Raw genomic sequence first — 21,167 nt, forward strand, 5'->3', positions numbered from 1 at the left:
ATAGAATTTTACACCCACTAGAATGGCAACTATTTTTAATAAAACAGAAAATAGGGAAACGGATGAGGCTCAACCAATTGGGCTCTCATCTACCATATGGGAGGCCCAGGTTTCAATGCCCAGGATCTCCTGGCGAGCCCGCGTGGTGAGCTGGCCCACATGGAGTGCCGACTGACACGGGAATGCAGCCCTGCGAGGGGTGCCAGCCAACACGGAGCGCTGGCGCAGCAAGATGACACAACAACAGACACAGAGGAGAGAAAATAAGAAGATGTAGCAGAACAGGGAGCTGAGGTGGCGCAAGAGATTAATCGCCTCTCTCCCACTCCAGAAGGCCCCAGGATTGGTTCCCAGAGCTGCTTAATGAGAATACAAGCAGACACAGAAGAACACACAGCGAACGGACACAGAGAGCAGACAACAGGGGGAATGGGGGAGAGAAATAAATACAATCAATCTTAAAACAATAAAACAGAAAATAACACCTTGCAGAGTATGTGGAGAAATAGGAACCCTCGTTAATTGTACGTGGCAATGTAAAATGGAGCACCTGCTGAGAAGGACAGTTTGGCAGTTCCTTAAAAATGTAAGTGTAGAATTACCGTATAACCCAGCAATCCCCCTTCTAGGTATATTCCCAAAATAATTGAAAGCAGGGACTCAAACAGATATTTGCACACCAGTGTTCATAGTGGCATTATTCACAATTGCCAAAAGATGGAAGCAGTACAAGTGTCCATCAACCAATGAATGAATAAACAAAATGGGGTATATACAGTGGAATATGATGCAACTGTAAAAAGGAATGAAATCCTGATACGTGTGACAACACGGATGAACCTTGAGGACACTATGTTGAGAGAAATAAGCCAGACACAAAAGGACAAATATTGTATGACCTCGCTGGTATGAAATAATTAGTATGAGTAAATTCACAGAATCAGCAACCAGAGCACAGGTTACCAGGGGACAGGCAGGGTAGGGGATGCGGAGTTAAGGCTTACTTGGTACAGAGCTTCTCTTTGGGTGATGGAAAACTTTGGTATTGGATGGGGTGCTGGGAGCACAACATTGTGAAGCATTTAGCACCACTGAATTATATATTTGAAGGGGGTCAATGGGAAATTTTCAGTTGTTACATGTTAATAGAATTAAAATTTATTTAGAAACATAGGACTGTACAACATAGTGAACCCTAACATAAACTATGGACACTGGGTAATAGTATAATTATAATCATATTGTTTCATCAGTTGTAACAAAGGTACCACTCTAAAGCAAAGCATAGGGTAAACTTGTGAGAGGGAATATATGGCAACTCTTTATTTTTAGCATGATTTTTCTTTAAACCTACAACTTCCCTAAGGAAAAAATAACTTTTAAATAATAAACAATCAAATTAAGATAATCCTGGGAAACGGACTTTGGCCCAGTGGTTAGGGCGTCCGTCTACCACATGGGAGGTCCACGGTTCAAACCCCGGGCCTCCTTGACCCGTGTGGAGCTGGCCATGCGCAGCGCTGATGCGCGCAAGGAGTGCCGTGCCATGCAGGGGTGTCCCCCGCGTGGGGGAGCCCCACGCGCAAGGAGTGCGCCCGTGAGGAAAGCCGCCCAGCGTGAAAAGAAAGAGCAGCCTGCTCAGGAATGGCGCCGTCCACACTTCCCGTGCCGCTGACGACAACAGAAGCGGACAAAGAAACAAGACGCAGCAAATAGACACCAAGAACAGACAACCAGGGGAGGGGGGGAAATTAAATAAATAAATCTTTAAAAAAAAAAAAAAAAAAAAGATAATCCTTAATTCCAGCACCCTAAAATCACTATTATTATCATTTGGTATATTTTTTCTAGTTATATATATTATAGTAAATTGTGCTACAGGACTTTTGAAACTAATTTGTATTCATACCCTAAATGAAGAGGCTTATATCCTGTTTTTTTTCTATTTATCTTTTCATAAAGAGATTTTTTTCATGTCCCTATATTATTTAAAGGTATTATTTTCCATGGCTAACATTCCATTACATAACATTTACATAATAGTTCTCCTATTTGTAGACACTGTTATTTCTAAACGTCCTCACAAACCATGCTAAAATGAGTGTCTTTTCCAAAAATCTTGATTTCCTGTGTGAGAATTTTCCTTATCATAAAGACTTAGAAGCAGAATCACCAAGTTCAAGAGGCTAAACTTTGGCTGATATGTGTTGCCAAACTTCTAGAATCCTCCAGACTTGGAATGCTTGCAACGCTTAGAATTTTCATTTAAAAAGCATGTTGCTCATTTCTGAGCTGGAAAACAGTATCCATTCATTTTCATTTCAATTCTCGGATCTCCTTACTGAGATGGACTCTTGTTTTCAAGTTTATTGTCTGTTTGCAGGTTCGTAAAGTGTCACTTCTTCTGCCCTATTTTATTTTCCGATGTGGCTCTTGGCCAAGAGTCCCTTGGTGGTGAGCGACAGAAGTGCCAAGGAAAGCTGTAAAGGAAAGTCTGTGCCTCGCGGGGACCGGGCTCCGGGCAGAGCAGACCTGCTGCTCACCTCTGTCTTCCCCTCACCTGCTCGCCGCCAGCCTCCCTTCAGCTCCCCGGTGCTGACTGTGTCCTCAGGCCCTCTTAACAAGCCACAGCGAGAGCCTGTCTTCCTCCGGACAGCTCCAGCCGCCGTCCCAGGACGCCAGGCTCGCGCTGCACGTCCAGCCTCTTGAGGTGATGCTTTGTGGATCAGGAGTGGGCGGATGGCCCCTGGGGGCTGGTACCAAATGAAGAGCGGCAGGTGTCCCCGGGAGGGTAAGAACGTGGCTCTTTTATTCTGAGAGCCCTTTACCTATTGCGGGTATCGATCCTTTGCCTCTTTATTCCACTTCTGTGCCTTTGTTTGTCTTTGTGGGGTTTTTTGAGGTCGTGTGTGTTGTGTCACTGTGATTGCACTCCTGATCTACAGCACCGTTGCACAATAGTGCTAAATCAGAGTATTTCATCAAGCCACATTCTCCGGGCGTGAATAATGCCATGGAGTGGACGAGAAAAACAACGTGGCCAGTGCTTCGGTGAGTGAATTGGCATCAGAGCTTACAGACGTCACAGGTGGACGCTGAGGCACCTAATCAAAGAGTGACTGCACCCAGAAAAAAACGCCACTGCGGTTGTGCAATCAAAGAAAAGGCGTGCCAAGGCCTCTGCAAGTGCAGGTTGAAGCCCTCAGGCAATCTTCAAGCCGTGATAAGGAATGTGACTTTGAACTCCTTAGCCTCCTGATCGGGCTGTGACCTGAAGGCAAACAGAAGTCGTGGTGGCTGCGTCCCAGAGGCTGGCACTGCCATGGGTGGGGCCGGGAGCACGGGCACTGGGAGCAGGGGGCCGGAGCCGCGGCTTGGCCATGCGCACTCTTCGAGGGAGGAGCGCTGGACCCCCGGAAGAGGTGGGCGCTCTTCCCTTTTCGAGAGCGGATCCAAACCGGGCCGTTCCGTTCCACGGGCCAAGGGCAGCGGCTCGCCAAGGACTCCCGTGATAAGGGGGTTCACAGCTGCACGCGCTGGCAGGAACCGTCCCCCTCGCTCAGTTGGCCAAGAGGGGCATGTCTGGGCTGGGATAGGGAGGGGTGGGGGCCGAGGGACTGCTGGAGAGGGCCTCCCGCCCTCGTGCCCACGAGGGTGCTGGCTGGCCCTGGCACGGGGCCGCGAGCCCCGACCTCACAGCCACCGCCCAGGAGGCGGCGCCAGGCTCGCCGTGGAGAAGCGAGGGAGGCGGGCGGGGGCGCTGGGGGCGGGCGCCGGGTTAGCCGGGCGCCATGCGGGGAGCGTCTCCCCAGCGGCCCCAGCTTTTAGGCAACATCGCGGCGTTCTGTGGTGCATCTCCCCAGCCGGGCGCGGATCTCCCTCCAGCTGGGAGCCTGCGCGAATCTGTGCGTGCCCAGCTCCGTGCGCCATGCACGTCGGTGTGTGCGTCTACCGGAGTGTGTCTCTCTCCGTGGGTGTGTATACCTGTGTGTCTGGGTGTGTGCACGTGTGTGCATGTCTGTGTGGTGTGCCTTGTGTGTCTGTCTCTCTCCGTGGGCGTTTACCTGTGTGTCTGGGTGTGTGTGCAGCAGTCTGATATGGTTATGAATTCCAAAAACAGATATTGGATTATGTTTGTAATCTGGTCTGAACCTGGGAATGATTGAGTTATGATTAGGGCTTTGACTGGCCCACGTCATTAGGGCACTGAGTCCCCAGCCTTTGGTGGGTGGGCACGCAGATAAAAGGCATGGCACAGGGCAGAGTTGGGGGTTCTTCATGTTGGAGTTTTGATGTTGGAGTTTGATGCTGTAGCTGGAGTCCTGGGAAGAGAGGAACCCTGAACCCAGACAGAAGCAAGACCCTGGAAGGGAGGAACCCAGGAAGCCTGAACACTCGCAGACGTCGGCAGCCATCTTGCTCCAAATAGACTTTGGTGAGGGAAGTAACTTAAGCTTTATGGCCTGGTCTCCGTAAGCTCCTACCCCAAATAAATACTCTTTAGAGAAACCAACCAGTTTCTGGTGTTTTGCCCCACCACCCCTCTGGCTGGCTGATCCCGTGTGTGTGCGTGTCTGCCTCTGCATGTGTCTCTGTCTCTCTCCTCTGGCCCTCAGCCCTGGCCAGAGCCTCACAAAGCCCCAGAACGACGTCCGTGATTTGCCGGAGTTCAGTGTGAGCCCATCGAGGAACTCAGACGCTGGAGACTGAGGCCCGGAAGGGCCGGCCTGCGTGGTCGTGCAGGCGAGCAGCTTGCCGCGTCGGAGGGCGGCTGGGCGCTGCCTCGGCACTGCCCGCTGTTGAGTCCCATGACGCACGCGGGAAGGCAGGCAGCGGGAGACTGTCGCCCCAGCCCCCTGTGTGCTCGGGGGACAGCCCCCCCTTGCTCACGGCGAGGACCTTCTCCCCCGGAGCACACGGAAGCACAGCCACTCTGCCCCTCGCCGCGTCCTCCGGCCAGTTCTGGTCCTTGTCTGCCCACCTCGGCCTGTCCAAGACGGCCGGCCGCAGCCCCCATGGACGGTTCCGCTGGCCTTGCGCGGCTGTGCTCATAATACTGTCAAGGAAGCTGGGTGGCCGGGGCGCCACGCCCGGGGCTGTAGGGGCGGGGTCCCGGCTGCCTGCGGGGCGTCTCTGGGGCACGGCTGCCACCCCGAGGCCCCGTGCGGCCACCTGGCGCCCATGGATGCAGGAAGCTGGGCACCAGGTACAGAAGTGCCCCCGCCGCTGGCTCCACCCCCGGCCACCAGGAGCCAGACCCGGGAGCCACGGCAGGACAAGCCAGGCCCCTCCCGCGGCCCCTCCCCGGGGACCCTGCTCGGCTCCCCCCAGCTGCCGGCCACGGGCTCCACCTCCCCAAATTCCTCGGGAAGAGCAGCCGGACGGTCCAGGCCAGGGGTCAGCCCGAGGCCGGCCAGGGTCAGCCACCCCGGGGACGGACACCGCAGCCACTCTGGGTCACTGGCGGAGAAGGGCGCCGCCCGGGCGCTCGGCCGCCTGCTCTGCTCCTCCTGGCGGCGGGCGCTGCTCGGGGTGGGGCGGCGCAGGCCTGGGCGCTGGAGCGCAGCTCCCGCGTGCAGAGGCGCGTCCTGGGCTCCCCGGGGCCCAGCCGGGCACCGCGCCCTCCGGAGCGGCAGGGCGGGGTCCGGGGTTTGTTATCTGGGACCTCCCCACTTTGGTGCAATTTGACTCCCACTATAAATGTGATTTTGTTGTCTCCCTCTAAGGACTTTTCCATCAAATAATGTCACAAATCAGAAAAAAGCTTGGCAGCCCTTCGGGGTAAAGACTGGCTGATGTGAGCCAGTGTCACAGCCCAGCACACACGCCCGGGCTCCCGCACACGCACACGCACAGTCCTGCAGGTTTACACACACGCCCGGGATCCCGCACATGCACACCCACAGTCCTGCAGGTTTGCACACCCACAGTCCTGCAGGTTTACACACACGCCCGCCATGCACGCTCACACCCACACTCACACCTGTGCTGCACACATGCTCACCACATCCAGTGCACACCCACATGCACTTGCACTAGCACACCCATGCACACACACACACCCATGCACACACACTCGTGCACACGCCCTGCATGCCCACTGCTCCCCTTCCCTGGTGTCTCCCGCTTCCCCCTGAGCCTCCTGGGAGACACGGCACCTCCAGGCCTGCCAGGTGTCCCGCCAGGTGAGCAGCCAGGTGTCCCGCCAGGTGAGCAGCCAGGTGCCCCGCCAGGTGAACAGCCAGGTGTCCCGCCCGGTGAACCGCTCGTGGGCCTGGGGACAGGTCTCCTGTCATGAAGACGGTGGCCCTGCAGCAGTGAGCGCCAGGAAGGGCCAACCCACAGCCGTTCCCCAGCTTGCCGAACCGCCATGGCGCCCTCACTCCATCCCATGGCCGGTGGGGCAGGAGCAGGCTGGTGCACGAGGAGGGAAACCGAGGCAAAGCAGAGGCGGCAAGAAGACAAGAGGCCAGGAGGGAGCGCGGGGGATCCAGCCTGGTCGGCTCAGCACACCCACGAGGCGGCGCCGCCCCACGCCTGCCGGGCCAGCGAAGGGCCACCTAGGAGCTGGCCAGGGCTCCCGCAACGCCCGAGCAGTGGCCTCCCCAGCCGTCCGGCGGCGGCGTCCCCGAGCAGGGCTCCGGGGGGGGAAGGAGGCCGGCGGGCTGGGTGCTCGGCGTCCTGGGGCCCTGGTGAGGCGGGGCAGTGTGCAGGCTCCCCGCAGAGCTCCAGCCCCCGGCTACCCCCTCCCTCCGTGAGGGACCCCGGGCAGGGCGGCCGACCAGACCAGGAGCCCGAGGCGCCGCCTGAAGGCCAGCCGCCCTGCTGGGTGGGCGCGGGCCGCGACAGCAAGCCGCAGGCCCCTCCCGGGCCCCCCCAGCTGGGCTCTGCCCGAGGGCTCCCGAGGGGGTCGCCCACGCTGCCGAGGCACAGCCGCCAGGGCTCGGCGCGCCGCCCACGCCTCGGCGCTCGGGGCTCCGAAGGGCCCCCACCCCAGCCTTGCAGATCTGGGCCAGCGCCCTCAGCGCCGCGGTGAGGGTGGCCGGGAGCGGCCGTGACCTCTTGCCCCTCGCCCTACTGCCCCCACGTGTCGTCTCCCTCGGTCCCTCCTCTCGATTTGGAATTGCTGCTGTCGCCCTCCCAGGCCTTCCCACTGCCCCGGGGGCTCTGGAAGTGAGGGCCTTGGCCGTGTCCCCAGCCCCTGGCCGCCAGCCGCAGCGAGGGAAGGAGGATGAGAGAAGAAAACATGTGGGGCCATGGGAGGGGAGGGGAGGGGAGGAGGGGAAGGCAGGGGAAGGGAGGGGAGGAGGGGAGGGGAAGAGGAGAGGGCAGGGGAGGGGGGAGGGGAGGAGAGAGGAGAGGAGGAGGGGAGGAGGGGAGGGCAGAGCAGGGCAGGGAAGGGGAGAGGAGGGCGGGAGGGGGAGGGGAGGAGAGAGGGGAGGGCAGGGGAGAGAGGAGGAGAGGGGAGGGGAGGAGGATACAGGAGGGGAGGGGAGGGGAAGGGAGAGGAAGAGGGGAGAGGGAGGAGAAGGCAGAGAAGGGGAGAGGAGAGGGGAGAGGGGGAGGAGGGAGGAGGGGAGGTGAAAGGGAAGGGGAGGGAAGGAGGGGAAGGCAGGGGAGGGGAGAGGAGGGTGGGAGGGGAGGAGAGGGGGAGGGGAGGTGGAGGGGAAGGGGCCCGCCCACCGCACGGGCAGCCTGGAGCCCCCTATCCAGCCCCCATCCAGCTCTCCTGACCTCAGGGCCGCTTTGGGTCCCCGGCCCGGCTTGGCAAAAGCCCTGGCGCTGAGCCTGCCCCCCAGGTGGCACGCAGCCACGCCACGCCCCTGCCCGGAAGGACGTGCCTCGTGGCGTCGCAGGGGGCGCAGCGGGGAGGGCAGAGCGCCCTGGCCCGGACGCCACGTGTCTCCCCCTTGCCGGCGCCGTGGGCGCGGGGTCAGGGGCGGCCACGCCACGGGTCACTGGGTCGGCTCGGCCCTGCCACAGACCTCGCGTGGCCCCGGCCGGGGACGTGGGAGAGCAGAGCGCGGCAGGCCCCACGCGGTCCCTTGGGCGCCTCCGCGGCCGTGTCCCGCGCTTCCGGCCCCCGTGGCGCCCCCGCCCCCTTGCCCAGCGCCGAGCCCACCCGCCTCCTGCCTAGGCTGGACTGGAAACAACCCAGGGGTCTAACCCGTCCACACGGCCGGCTCGTGAGGCCCCTTGCCTGCGGTGTAGACGCCTCTCGGCTGCCACCACCTCGGCTGTGCGGGGAGCCCCGTGGGGCCCTGGCGGTCATTCTCAGCGTCCTTGGCCTCCGAGGTACAGGCCCCACCTCCGGGCGCCAGGGCCCTCGCCAGTGCCACCTCCCCCCCAACGTGGGAGCACCCCAGGGCTCCTGGGGTCCCCCTCCAGGAGAGCTGATGCAGGAAAGCCTGAATTTGAAGAGGTGTGATGTGGGGGCATTTTCAGGACTTGGAGGCGTCCTAAATGACATTGCAGGGTCAGATGCTGGACATGATATATCCTGCCAGAACCCACTGAATGTGCCAGGGGAGAGTGTGAACTGCAGGGTAAACTATTATCCACGTGGTGCAGCAGTGCCCCAAAACGTGTTCACCGAGTGCCATGAGGGTGCCACAAGGACGGGGGAGGTGGTTGGTGTGGGGGGTGGAGTTATACGGGACCCTCTTACATTTTTAATGTAACATTTTTTGTGTGATGTATATATCTTCAAAAAAATATCATTTACAAAAATGATGGGGCAGGGGGCTGGGGAGTGGGGTATATGGGAACCTCGTGTTTTTTATGTTTTTTAATGTAACATTCATTGTGATTTATTAACTTTTTTTAAAAAAAAAGGTGAAAAAAATAGAAGGTTTTACTACCTTAAAAAAAAAAGTTAAATAAACGCAAGCTCCAGGGAGCCACGTCGTCGGCTCTCGTTGTTGTCGTGGCCGCTGCGTCCTGAAACGATCCTGCAGCGGTGAACCTGCCGTCACCGCCCGCGCCCCTGGGCGGACACGGCTGCCCGAGCCCCCGCTCCCAGCCCTTCGTGCCCCATCAGCACACAGCGAGTCCTACAGGCGTTCCTCTTTCAAGCCCCCTCGTTTCCTCGACTCTGCTGGTTCCCTAGCGGCGAACTCACGGCCACCAGCCCCGCAACGCCCGCCTGAGCGCAGCGTCACCCAGCCCGCGTGTGTCCTCCCCGTGCCCCTGGAAACACTAGACAGCACTTCAGCCCTGGGCTTGGGGCCTCTCAAAGGGAGCGCACCACCGAGGAGCACAGAAATGCAGAACACGTGGCACTCAGCAAACCGTGACGAGGACCCGTGTCTACAGCCTGCGAGCCGGGAGCTCACGTTCTCCACTGCTCTGCACGTCCGCAAGCAACCGCAGAAGTACTGCGAGTGTGGGCGTGGGGTGGTCCGCGAGTTTCAGCAAATAGGCTGATCTGCAAATGCAGGATCTGTGGCTAATGAGGGCGACGGCGTGCGCGTCGCACTGTGAGGCATAAAGCATTCCTTAAACAAGCGCTCTTGTTTATACGCAGCAGGCCGCGCAGGAGGCCCGGCCGTGGCACCCAGGACGGAGTCAGGGCCCCAGGGGCAGCTCCCTGGGGTTGCTTGTCCTAAATGATGTCGCAGGGTCAGATGGTGGACTTTATATATCCTGCCATAACCCCCTGAATGGACCGGGGGTGAGTGTGAACTACAGTGTAAACCACTGTCCACGCAGTGCAGCAGGGCTCCAAGATGTAGTCACCAAATGCAGTGAACGTGCCACGAAGATGAAGGAGGTGGTTGATGTGGGAGGAGTGGGGTGACGGGGCGGGGGGGATATATGGGAACCGCTTACATTTTTTATTGTAAAATTTTTTGTGATCTCTGTACCTTTAAAAAAATACAATTTACAAAAACGGTGGGGTGGGGGGTGGGGAGTGGGTTATATGGGAACCTCTTATGTTTTTTGTTTTTTTAATGTTTTTTAATGTAACGTTCCTTGTGATCTATTAACTTTAATTAAAAATATATATAAATAAAAAAATAATAAAAATAAATAAAAAATACAAACGCATGTGGAGGCTGCGCTCTCCGTGGCGTACGTGTTCACTTCTGAGGTAACGTTCTAAGTTATTTGCGCAGCTGTTTATCAAGAAACAACGCCAGTGACTTACTTCCCGGAGTCTTTGGGAGGAGTGCTATGCATCGCCCCAGGAAGCTCTTCAAACAGCATCCGTTGGGACAGGGCAGCTCAGGGTCCAAGGTGGGAAACTGAGGCCCGACAGCAGGTTCAAACCCTGGTGCCTCCGGACAGGCCTCTCGACCTCCGGTGCCTTCCTTTCCCCATCTGCAAAGTGGGCACGATGAGGGCCCCTGAGGGGCTGCTGGGAATTAAATGAGGAAATGCCAGCTGAGCAGTCAGCCCAGCTCCTGGCACGCGGAGGGGCTCAGGATTGCTCCTTGCCTTGTGGCTGCGGCTGCTGGACCCCGCCATAGGGTGAGGTCCCCAAGGTGGGGAAAGCGGAGTTTGCTTTGGTTCAAGTCTCAGTCCTGCCATGTACTAATTATAGGACGAGAGGAAGAGGACCACTAGGAGCTTCAGGCTCCTTTTTGGGGACATGGGAATAACAAGGATCACTTCTCAGCGTTGTTACAAGGACTGTGGGGACACGGTGTGAAACGTGTTGGCACACAAGATGCTGGCCTCTGTGCTGATCCCCGGCAGATGGGGACAGGATATTGGTGTGTGAGCTGAGGGGCCCCAAGCCCCCACCCAGTGCCCACCGGGTTCTCCCTGAGCCAAAGGGAGTCACCCAGCCCCCAAGGAGGAGGATGGGGAGCAGCCCCGGGTTCAAATCCCTCCTCAGCCCTCTGGGTCCTGTGAGAAAGAATTAAACGAGACAACCCACGGCAAGTGCTCGGAACCACGTCCAGCCCGTCGTACGCGCTCAGCAATGCTGCCTGCAGCCACCGGCTCAGCCCGTCCTTGGATGCATGTTGCTCTGGACCTTTTGCCACAGCGTGTGCACTTTTGGGGCGTCCTGGGACACCGCTGAGGGGTCTATGCTGCATCCCCTCTCTCCTGGGGGGCGCACGGGACTTCCGCGCCGTCGTGCTGCCTCAGTTCAGGGGGCTGCACGGAGCGCCACGCTCCTGTGGCTGAAGCCACGGGACGCCACGCCCTCGCGGCCGCAGTCGAGGCGTGGCAGGGTGGGGGCCCCGCAGGCCCCGGGGCGGGGTCCTTCCTGCCTCTCCCACTTCTGGGGGCCCTGGCATTCCCAGGCCGGGCTCCCCTTCCCCCGGCCAGCTTCTCTCTGTCTGTCCCGCGTCCCCTCGTCCCTCTTCTCACCGGTCAGTGGATCGGGGGCCACCCTAGTCCAGGATGACTGCATCTTAACAAGCTGCACCTGCCAAGAACCTGCCTCTCCAAGCCAGGTCGCCCTCAACCCAAGCATGCCCCTTTGCTGGCCCCTCCTGCCCCCCACCCTCGCCCATCGCGGGGTCAGCGCTTGCCACGTGTTGGCTAGGGTCTTAGAGGGCGGGGCCATCTCCGGGGTCCCCTCAGCACCGTCCCCCCGTGTGGGTAAAGCTCCACCTGCCGGAGGCCCCGAGTGCTGACACCAGGCAACAGGGGGAGAGGGGTGCCCTGGCGGGATTTGGGGGTGCGTCTGCGCCAGCCAGCCTGGCCCTGCCCGAGCCTCGAGTTGGGCCTCACGTTATGGCCTCTTGTGTCCTCCCTTCCTCCTGGGCCCTGTCGTGGCCCTGCTCGTCTTCCAGCACATTCCAGGGGCGCAGCCGCCGGGCTCACCGCGGCAGGGGCTCCCGCTCCGCTGGCCGTTGCCCCTCCGCAGCCCCTCTCTCCCGTCCTGGGCGGAGCAGGCGTCCTCACCTGTCGCCCTGGCCCGCCCCCGCCCGCGGGGACCCCGCTCTCCTAGTGCTCAGAGCTCGGCGCTCCCTCCTGGGTGGTGCCGGCGTCCAGCCTCCGCGGCTTAGCGTCGTCATCAAAGGCTTCTACTCCCCAACGCCACGCCACGTCCTGGCCAGAAGCCACCTCCCGCCCCCTGAATTCCTGGCGTCCTTCTCGCCCCCCCCCCCCCCCCGTGCTCTCCTTCTAAAGCAGGGGTCAGCCCCGCCTCTGCCCCTGCCCGGGCTCGCTGCGCCCCCACCCACATCCCCCCACGGAGACTCAGACCGTCCCCCCGCGATGTGCCCGAAAAGAGACAAATGAAGGCTGTATTCGTCAGCCAGAGGAGTGCTGATGCAAAATACCAGGAACTGGTGGGTTTTTATAAAGGGCATTATTTGGGGTAGGAGCTTACAGAGACCAGGCCATAAAGCATGAGTTACTTCCCTCCCCAAAGTCTGTTTGGAGCAAGGTGGCTGCCGACGTCGGCGAGGGCGAGGGCTTCCCGGATGCCTACGTTCCTGGGGCTTGCTTCTTTCTGGGCTCAGGGTTCCTCCCTTCCTGGGGCTGGCTTCTCTTTCCTCTGGGAGCTGACTTCCCAGGGCCCCAGTTTAAGACTTCGGCATCAAACTCCATCATCAAAACTCTAACATCAGAAACCCTCAACTGTGTCCCTTGCCATGCCTTGTATCTGTGAGTCCCCACACACCAGTGGGTAGGGACGCAACAATCTAATCATAGCAGTCATGCCCAGGTACAGATCAGATTACAAGCGTAATCCAGTATTTCTTTTTGGAATTCATCAATTATATCAAACTGCTGCAGAAGCCAACTGTGACCGGGGCGTCCCACAGGGCTGGGGGTCAGGCAGCCCCCAGCCTCTCTAGGGGACGGGGAAGGGGTGTCTTCCTTCCTGAGGGCGGCTGGTGAGGCCATGCCTCCTGGGCAAACGCCTTTCTAGAGGCTTCCACCAGCCCCGAGGCCCCAAGGCCATCGCGAGGGGGGGACGTCCCAGCCGCGTACAGGCCCGGAGTGGGAGGGGGCGAGGGGGGGGGAGCCGGAGCAGAGGAGGTGCCAACTCCCACCCAGGGCCGGCGGCCTGCGGCGACAGGCACCAGAAGGGGTCGCGGCGGCCGCAGTCCCACCTGACCTTCGCCCCGCCTGGCTCGGCGGCTCCCGCAGGCCCCGGGGGCGGGTGCGAGGGGCTTGGATTTCCGGTGGGCACAGGAGACTCCAGGGCTGAGCCAGCAGGACTGGGCCGGAGCTGCGCCCCGCACGGCCGGCCCCGGAGCCAGGGCCGCGTCGGGAAGCAGGGGACACCCTGGGAGCCACACACTGGCTGTGCAGGGTCCCTATGACATCGCCACGGGCGGGCAGGCGGCCACTCTGGAGCGGAGATGCCCACTGTGCCCACTCCTGAAGCTCAGGCTTCCTTCGGCCTTGACCCCGGGCCCGGTGTGGCCACCGGGAGGCCGTGCCGCCACGCGCCCCTGGACTCCCCCTGATGGGCGCCCGAGCCTCCGAGAGAGCAGGGCCCGTCCTGCCGCCAACGCCGGCCCCAGCCAGGGCACACCCCCAAGTAAGACTTTCGGGGGTTGTTTGGGATCTAAAGCCTGGGGACAAAGGGGCATTCTAGGTGAGCGGCGCGAGGACGCCGGCGGAAGCCCCCCGAGCCCCTCCCCCACCCCGCCCACCTCATCCCCCCAAGCTTCCCTGCAAGGCAGCGCCCGAGAACAAGCCCACGGGAGGTCCTGAGAGGGCGCCCGGGCCCACCCGGGATGCGGGGGAAGGCGGCGCAGGAAAGCAGGCACCCCTTCCCCCGAGGGCAGGTCTCTCCGCCAGGTGATGGCCACGTCGCCTGCATCGCCCCATCCCCTCCGCAGCTTTCGCCGACCGCCCACGGGGCGCCTGGGCCCGCCCGGGCACCGGGGACCCCAGCTTTGGAAGCCGCCTTCGGAGGCGTGAGGCATGCGGCGTGGCGACCTCACGCAAACCCACAAACCGGCCAGCGGAGCTGTCGGCCAGAGCAGACCCAGCCCGGGAGGCAGGGTGTCTGGACTGTTCTAGAACCAGCGAGGAGCCGGCACAGCCGGCGCGGAAAGGGAGGGCAGAGCCGTCGGCGGCCTGCGGGGGTCTGGCCTCAGGTTCAGGGGAGGGGGCACCCGAGTGGCCACCAGCCCAGACCCCTCGGGTGGGGGCACCTGCTGGACGCTGGCCGAGGGGCCCCACGGGGGCCGCCGACCTCTGCTCCTGGGCTCCCTCCCCCGCAGGGTGCACCTCGCCAGGCAGGTCAGAGCACACACAGCGGCAGCATGGCTGCGTCTACACTGCGTCAGTGCCCGCCGCGCGTGGGCCTGGTGCATGAGCAGGGCCAGGGGACCCGGGCACCCGGTGTCAGGACCCCGGAGGGCGTTGGGTGCGGGGGAGCCGGTCCCGACGGCAGAGGCGTCTCCCCCAGAAGCGCAGACCAGGTCAGCCCTGGAGGCCGCGCGGCCACGCCCCCGCCGGGCAGTTCACGGTCGCGGTGGCTTTTCGTCAGCGGGTTGGCGGGGCCCTGAGGACTGCGACTCCCCGGCTTGTCTCGGGTGGTCAGGGGTGTCTGGAGAAGGCGGTCACTTCCCAGGCGCTGGCAGTGGCCACAGAAGGGGGATCTCAGCCGGGAGGGGCAGGACCCCTGAGGCTGGGCCCTGGGGCTCCTTGTGCGGTTGGGAGGGCTCGGGCGAGGGGGCTTCATGTGACCTGGTTCTGCCAATTGTGGTGTGGAGGGCTGGGCAGGGGCGGGCAGGGGCGGGCAGGAGTAGTGTAGGGGCAGGCAGGGCTGGGCAGGGCTGGGCAGGGGCAGGCAGCGGTGGGCAGGAGTAGTGCAGGGGCAGGCAGGGCTGGGCAGGGCTGGGCAGGGGCGGGCAGGAGTAGTGTAGGGGCAGGCAGGGCTGGGCAGGGCTGGGCAGGGGGGGCAGGGGTGGGCAGGAGTAGTGCAGGGGCAGGCAGGGCTGGGCAGGGGCAGGCAGCGGTGGGCAGGAGCAGGCAGGGCTGGGCAGGGGCAGGGGCAGGGCTGGGCAGGGCTGGGCAGGAGCAGGCGGGGGGGGGGCAGGGGCGGGCCGGGGCAGTGCAGGGGCAGGGGCAGGGCTGGGCAGGGCTGGGCAGGGGCAGTGCAGGGGCAGGGGCAGGGCTGGGCAGGGGCGCGCCAGGCCAGTGCAGGGGCAGGGGCAGGGCTGGGCAGGGCTGGGCAGGGCTGGGCAGGGGCGGGCTGGGGCAGTGCAGGGGCAGGGGCAGGGCTGGGCAGGGGCAGGCAGCGGTGGGCAGCAGCAGGCAGGGCTGGGCAGGGGCGGGCCAGGCCAGTGCAGGGGCAGGGGCAGGGCTGGGCAGGGTTGGGCAGGGCTCTTCACAGGTCCACTGGTCTCCCATCCAGGGGAACCTGTCCCGACAATGCAACCCAAGCTCCAGCTGAGAACAGTCACCCAGTGTCCATGTGTGAACTGAACAGGTGTCCCTGTGAATCCCACAGGCATCATGTGAACAGGCAGGTGTCACATGAGCTGGCAGGTGTCACATGAGCTGGCAGGTGTCGTGTGAACGGGCAGGCGTCATGTGAATGGCAGGCATCATGTGAACAGGTAGGTGTAGTGTGAGCTGACAGGCATCGTGTGAACAGGCAGGCATCGCATGAATGGGCAGGTGTTGTGTGAACTGGCAGGCATCGTGTGAACGGGCAGGCGTCATGTGAATGGGTAGGCGTCGTGTGAACTGGCAGGCATCGTGTGAATGGGCAGGCCTCTTGTGAACGGGCAGGCGTCATGTGAATGGGCAGACATCATGTGAATGGGCAGGCGTCGTGTGAACGGGCAGACATCGTGTGAACGGGCAGGTACCGTGTGAACTGGCAGGCATCGTGTGAAGAGGCAGGCATCGCGTGAACGGGCAGGCGTCGTGTGAATGGGCAGGCGTCTCCTTGAGCGGCCCTGACCGGCCCTGCTCTGGGCCTCCCCTGACCCGCTCCTCTGAACAAGGCTGACCGGGGGTGTGGGGTGCTGGGTCCCGTGCCAGCAGGCGCTCTGCAGACAGACTCAGCAGGGCCCACCCTCCTGGCCCCACAGCCCCAGAGGGCAGGGCTCACGGCACCCACTCACCTGCAGGAGGACCTCCAGAGGGCAGGCGGCCGCAGAGCCCCAGTGACCTTCCACCTAAGGGCCGGGGCGAGATGAGGGCAGTCCTAGGCAGGGCACCGGGGTGACCAGGTGTGACCCGGGAGAGAAGCAGAGGCAGGGCGGGCGTCTGAGCGAGGGCCCGTGGGAGAGCGACGGGGCAGCTGGGGAGGCCCGGGAGCTGGAGCCCGTGCCCACCCCCTGCCTCTCCGAGACGCCCATTCCTCGTCCGTAAGGGCTCCTGCCTCCGCGGCTGGGAGGGGGCAGCTTCACCCTGCATCGTGTCGTGCCTCTCGTCAGTGCGCAGCGCCCACCGCTAGCTGGACGGTGTTCTCACTGTGAGCGGCAGGGAAGCTTGACCATGTCTTATCCGTCGCCCCTTTAGTTAGGCGTGTCGTGGACTCAGGGCTTTTTCTCTGTTAACAGCCGAGGCAGGGCCACGTGCTCTCAGTCTCTGGGGGCCGAGGACAGGCTCCCCGGGAGCGGGGGCCCACGCCGGGTGCCCGCCGAGCGTGCCGGCAGCCACGGGCTCTGCCCGCAGGCCGGTTCTGGGTGCCTCTCTAATTCGGGGCTTGCCCAGCAGCTCAGGGCTCCACGCATGGTCAAAGGCGGCCCACCACGAGGCCCCTTGTCAGCCCTGGGTTCACTCGCCTGCCACATGCCGGGGTCCCTGGGGGGCGCCCGCAGCTGGAGAGGCATCCCTCCCCTGCCCCACACCCCGCCCTCCCCGCCAGCCCAAGTGGCCTTGACCCGCCTTGGCCCGTGCGCCCAGGGGAGCTGCAGGAAGCAGGTGCTTCCTGGCGAGTGCAGAGGCCTCACCTGCAGCGGCACTCAGCTCCTTCCAGGCACCATCTGGGCGACGGGGCGGAGGGGATTCGCCAAAAGAGCCCCCCTTTCCACTTCACAATCACCCTGGCTCCCTTTCAAAGGGGACGCTTTCCTGAAATCAAGGAAGATTATAATGTGAAAAGGCCCGTCATCACCCTCGAGTGGTGCAGGCAGAGCGGGCACAGGTGTCGCCACGGGGAAGCTGCGCTCGGCGTCCGCCTACGAGGACGCGGTGGGAGGCTGCCGGGGCGGGGGCAGGGGGCACCGGGAGGCGGGAGAAGGCACTGGGCCGGGCCCTGTCCCCCGCTTGTCCAGCGCGCCCAGGTTCTGCCAGGCCTTGGTGTCCCTGTCCTCGGCAAGGCGTCCCAGCTTAGTGATAAATTACAAAGTCCCCACGGAGAAGGCGCCGCCCGCATGTGCCCCGCAGGTGCAGAAAGCTCATCTGAGTCCTCCTGGGGAAAGGGGGGCCTGAGAACTGCTCCAGGCTGTCAGGGGGTCTCCACCCCTGCCCCTGGGGCCACGGCAAGGCCTAAGATCCTGCTTGCGCTGCCGATTTGGGAAAAATGGGGAGTAGGCCCCTGCGTGGAGTGGGGGCCCCTGCGTGGAACCCCCTGCATGGAGCGGGGCCCCTGAGTGAGTGTGGGGAGCCCCCTGCATGGAGTGGGGAACCCCCGTGTGGAGTAGAGTCCCCTGCCTGGAGTGGGGAGTTCCCTGCGTGGAGTGTAGGGCCCCCTGCGTGGAGTGGGGGCCCCCGTGTGGAGTGGGGACCCCCGTGCATGGATGGCGTCCACGAGGCCCTGCCCACACAGGCCACCCCAAGGGCCAGTGGACCTCCAGGCCAGCCGTTTGGAGGCCGCGTCTCTGGGGACCAGGTCGGTGCCCTCGACCCAGGAAGAAACAAACGCCAAACCGTCAGGGCCACAGGGCCCCAGCGGCGTCGCCAATGCGCAGAGCCGCGGCAGCTCCCACCACGGGATGAGAGGTCACTGTCGCCTCCGGAAGCGCGTCAGTCAGCGGCGAGTTCTCAATCAGAGCTCCACAGGTGGGGGCGCAGGGCTCCCCGAAAACCGTTCCCCGTGCCTGGCGTCAGCCGCGTGGCCTCCTTTCGGATCTTTGGGGGAGCAGGGGAGGGGCACTGGATGTGGGTTTCCACAAAGACTCTCGAGTCTGGGCACAGGGGACCCCGGGGTACGTCCAACCCAAGAGCCCAGGGGCCCGAAGCGTGTGATTCCTCAGAGGGGGCGGGCGCCCATCGCCCCCCAAGCCCTGGCCCGCCGTCTCACCTGACCCCACGGCGGTTCTGGAGGCGAGTGCATCACTCCCCTTTTACAGAGGAGGGAGCCAGGGACGATGTGCGATTTCCCCGCAGAGCCGGGGCAGAGGCTCTCGGGCAGCCGGGCAGCCTCCACCCCCTGCCCGGCCCGGCCCAGACCCCCTGCCCGGTCCCACCCAGACCCCCTGCCCGGCCTGGCTTCAGACCCCCTGCCCGGCCCCGCCCAGGCCCCCTGCCCGGCCCCACCCAGACCCCCTGCCTGGCCCAGACCCCCTGCCTGGCCCGCTCTGAGCGCGGCTGCGGCTGCACTCAGCACCATGTTGGCTTCATCACTGGGCGCGCAGGCAGGAAAGAGAACCTCCAAGGAGCAAAACCTGCCCTGCGGCCCGAGTGTCACCCCCAAAGGCAGGGGTGCCCTCAGGCGCTGGCCCCTGAGACGCTCAGATTAGACGAGGGACCTCAAGGAGACGAAGAGGCCCCAGGCTGGCAGCTCCCCCTGATGCCAGCAGAAGCCACCACCAGGCCCACCGGTTCGCGCCAGGCGAACGGCGGCTCCCAGTGGAAGAGCACCAGACTCCCGAGGAAGCAACCCGCCGTGAGTGAGAGCAGAAGCGGCCAGAGGCTCGCTCTGTGGGGGCCCCACAGGACGGCGCTGTGGGGGCTGCAGGATTCGGACTCAGAGGGTGCAAGAAACAAAACGGAGAATCATAAAAATAAGCAAGGAGAGCAGATGTAGCTAAAGTGGGCGGGTGCCAGTTTCCCATGTGCGAGATCCCAGGCTCAATCCCCAGTACTTCCTAAAAACAAAACAAACAAATAAAAAACCTTCTCAGGGGAGCCAGTATAGCTCAGTGGTTGAGCACCAGCTTCCTACATAGGAGGTCCTGGGTTCGATTAAAATAAAAATAAAAATAAGCAAGCAACAAAAAAATACCAGAAGTTTGAAAGAAAACCAATTTCTAGAAATACCAGTCATGGTTGTTAACGTACATACAGATAAAAGGTTAAATAGTGGATTAGACAGAACCAAAGGGCAACTGGTGAACTGTAAAACAGATCTGAAGAAGTTAGCAAGTTAGGAGGAAGAAACTATGAAAAAGACGTGAAGAGCCATGCAGGTTAAACGGAGATGATCTAGCAGCGATCCAGTCAGAGGGCCGGGAAAGGAAGGCGGCGGTGGAGGAGAGGCAGACTTTGAAGAACAAATGGCTGAAAATTATCCAGGGTCATAGATAGAGGAAGCACAACATATACCAAAAATAACTTTTAAAAAAATCCAAATCTAAAAACGGCGTAGTGAAACTGCAGCGCACCCGACAAAGGAAAGCTCTTAAAGGAAGCTGGAGAGAAAACGCAGATTGCCCACAAAGGAATGACAATTAAGGTGACAGCCGACTTCCCAGCCTCAAGAGAAGCGAGCATAGAGTGGAGTGAAATCCAAGGGCGAAGGATAAAAAGACAAAATGAAACAAACCTACAACTCTTCAGAAATTAAGTATATTTATTATGAACATGAAAGAATGAAAAATTTCTAAAGGATTTATATCAAGAAGAAGGTAGATCTGAAATAGGAGGAGACTGGTGAGCCACATATGTGGTGAACCTGCAGGTGACTTGAACTAAAAATGATCATTATAAAATCATCATCGTCATCATCATGTCCGATTTACGGTGTTAAGGAAAAGAACAAAAATACCGAACGCTACCAGCCTGCCAACTCCTGTTAACATCAGGAATTAAAAGTGAGAGTTAAGATGCTCACTTTAGACGGTTTCGGGTTAAGCATGCGTGATAAAATTTCAAGACTGACTGCTAAGTAAATAAAAGTGGAATGCATAACTTCCATGCCAATTAAGTGGGAAATGAAATGAGAAAATAAAGAAACAAAACACACACTCAGAAAATCAATTAAGAAAATTTAAAAGGAGGAAGAGTAGCATAGCGTGGGGGAAAAAGGAAGCAAGAAGGCAGCGTCGGAGGGCAGAAAGCGGTCTGAACACGTGCCGTCCCGGCAGACACAGATGGCCTTAGCTGCCGGGCAGTGGCCAAGCCCCCCCGCTGCTTTCCAGCCCAGGAGCCCCTCAACAGATCTGCGCTCAGGGCTCAGGGGGGCCGGAGCCCCCACAATGGGCTCAGCACCCGCTCGTGACGCTACCTAACCTGAAGGAGCGGGCGAGCCTGGCTCTCCGTCTGTTTAACTTTTCTCCCCTGGGAGGCTTCAGGCCGGAGCTGCTCCATTGCATCACGGAGCCGAGGATGCCAGCTTCCAGGAATTCCGTGCCCCTGCCACCTGCCCCCGACGTCATCGGCCTTGGGAGGGCCAGGAGAAGTGGCCTGGAAGCGGGCGGCGTGGGTTACAGAGAAGTTTCCATCCAAACCGCTCGGCCCGCAAGTGTGACCTCAGCGCCAGCGGGGGACCCAGGCTGGGTCCTCGGGGAACAGATGGTCCAGCGCCTCCGGGCCGGGCTAGGGGCTGAGTCAAGCTGTGGCCCCGGGTGTGGCTCTGAACCGGAAGCCCTGGGCCTGTGAGCCCAAGTGGGGCCCGTGGGAAATGTCTGCCGCCCGCAGTGCCAATGCCTGCGCTCGAGAGCTTTGTAAACTGTAAAGCCCCTGTGCACGTGCCCGGGAGTCAGATCCCAGGGGGCAACCAGGGTCGAGCCTTCGGGAGCAGAGGGCTATCGCGCCCAGCGGCTGAGCTCGGGCGGGGGACAGTGGAGAGGGGTCCAGGGGTCCCAGGGGAGGGGCCAGGGCAGTGGGTGGGCACCCAGGGACCCAGCGTGGAAGTGGATGGTGGTCACTGGGGCTGCAGGCCGGGCTTGGCTCTGGGGGGGGGTCAGCGTGCCCCAAGGCTCACGGCATGGCCCAGCAGGACCCCACTCCCAGGTCCCCCGCCCTGGCACCTGACTGGCCCCTGCCCCGTGGGGCCTCTCCACAGCCGTGACACAGACCCTGAGCTGCTCGTGGCTCCCGTCGGGGGGTTGCAGAGTGGACCCCAAGACCCGACAGAGCCCGGTGAGCCTTGGCCGGCCGCCCACTGCCCAGGG

The 21,167-nt window shown here is 61.6% G+C and overlaps 1 long non-coding RNA gene across 1 annotated transcript; it reads left to right on the forward strand.

Annotated features, from left to right (window-relative positions):
- Window positions 1–3,432: 3,432 nt before the first annotated feature.
- Window positions 3,433–4,509, forward strand: LOC139438911 (uncharacterized). The gene is made up of 2 exons (XR_011648736.1): window positions 3,433–3,974; window positions 4,315–4,509. It is a non-coding gene; the product is annotated as an uncharacterized lncRNA (long non-coding RNA).
- The last annotated feature ends 16,658 nt before the right edge of the window (window positions 4,510–21,167 follow it).

This window comes from Dasypus novemcinctus, chromosome 4 (assembly GCF_030445035.2).
Source record: "Dasypus novemcinctus isolate mDasNov1 chromosome 4, mDasNov1.1.hap2, whole genome shotgun sequence".
Classification (NCBI taxonomy): domain Eukaryota; kingdom Metazoa; phylum Chordata; class Mammalia; order Cingulata; family Dasypodidae; genus Dasypus; species Dasypus novemcinctus.